Raw genomic sequence first — 1,859 nt, 5'->3', positions numbered from 1 at the left:
TTTTTTTTTACCTCCCTACACTACAATCCCATTTAATCTCATAAAATATCTTTTTAAATGGATTAAAAATATTGAATAGTTTCCTAAAACACAAACGAGTGAATACTGCATATGATGAGGGACTATTTTCAGTGCCGTATTAAAACACATTAGGTGTTTTAGCCAGTTTTTACAGATGCAGGGCAGCAGTTTTAAACGATAGAGGTCCTAAAGGAATAAGCTATATCTGGCTTTGGCTACACAGACAGTACTTGGTTAGTTTTGGTCTTATTAAATGGGATTTGTTGAAAAAATGAAAAATATAGAATATCACCAGCCTTATCCTTTAACTGAGCAGCTGGCACTGGGGAGTATCCAGAAAAAGTCCACTTTAATGCAACCGAAATATTATACAAATGTTCTGTTTTACACCAGAATCAAAAGAGAGTAAGCTCCTCGTTTAAAGAGCACATTATGGGTTTAATGGGTATAAAATGCTTTAGGTTTGAGAAGGTTATGGGTAGGTTAAGAGCCATTGTTGGGGGTCAGCAGCTGCCAATTCTGGTGAAGGAGGCAGGATTTGTAAGTAGTCCGTGAGAAAGTGCTGCCTCAAGGATAAAACTGGGGGCAAGAAGAATAACGGCAAAGCTTATTGCCCGGTTTTAGCTCGAAATTAAAAACATTTCCATATTGATGGGATTGTTTTGTAAAGCAGGCAGTGACACAGATGACACATGTTTTACTAACACGTGTAGCTACTTCTTCCTTTACTCTGCCTTATTTCAGCAGAGATGAAGAGCAAAACTCACAGAAGCAGCACAGCATCGCAAACATGAGCCAAATTCAAAGAGCAGTCACTGGTTGAAGACCTGGTGAGGGCAGGATGAAAAGAATTGACATGGAGAGAGGAAGTAAGTGGCTGAGGGAAATAGCAAAGTAAAGAGCGTCGATGGCAGAGAGAGGGGGAGCAGGGGGACGGAGAGCAACGAGGGTTGCCAAGTGAGTGGGTTTGGCAGCGCATCAGTGCACTCGAGTCCACTCTATCTGGGATGAAAGCATACTATAGCCCTGACATCTCGCAAACTCGCTGTATATGAAGCTTGTTGGCCAGGAGTTTTATTTTCCTGTATGCAGCATTGTAAAGAATATTTATAGGTCAACCATAAATGCCTACTGTTTGGGGATCTGCTTCTTATCTGTCTCATTCCGCGTCTGTCTGTGTGCCCTCCCAGCAGGCTGTCAAGTAAACTAAATTTCATTAACACAACAATGCCCAAATAAAACACAGAGCATCTACATTTTGCCAGGCCTGGTATTCCTCATAACAAACAAATTCAGATTTACAAATTTAGAGCAAAGAAACAAGGGGGGAAAAAAGTCTTTGTGGTGACCTTGAAATAAAATTAGCTGGTATAGCACTTACAGAGGGCTTAAGTTGTCACAGATATGCGCAACTTAACCAAAAAACCTCTTATAACCCAATAAAGCCATTCCGGAGACAAATCGACTCCAGGGCTTACTGTACTGTGTGTTCGTATCATTTCAGATTGTTATGGAGAATTCCAGGCCGTTTCTACAGTAAAGAGGAAAACATTGTGGAACATTGCGACTAATCCAGCATGACAGCTTGTCAGTTTCATGCTCCGAGACAGAACCCAGAAAAGCTGCAAATCATCCCTCGTTTTAACCCCCAACCTCCACCCCAACCCCTCCCTCTTTCTACCCCCCATTTTTTTTTTTTTTTGTATCTCGTTTTGTACTTGTGTTTATTTTGGAGCAGCGTCAATCCTCACAGCCCCCCTATATCACTCACAAGAGGGAATATCCTACACCGCAAAACTCCATTTTCCCCCAGACCTCTCCTATTTGCTCCCCTTCTT

The sequence above is a fragment of the Morone saxatilis genome, unplaced genomic scaffold (genome assembly GCF_004916995.1).
Source record: "Morone saxatilis isolate NCDOM2014 unplaced genomic scaffold, NCSU_SB_2.0 Contig21, whole genome shotgun sequence".
In the NCBI taxonomy this organism is placed as follows: Eukaryota; Metazoa; Chordata; class Actinopteri; family Moronidae; genus Morone; species Morone saxatilis.
Note: the sequence above shows the minus strand (reverse complement) of the source record.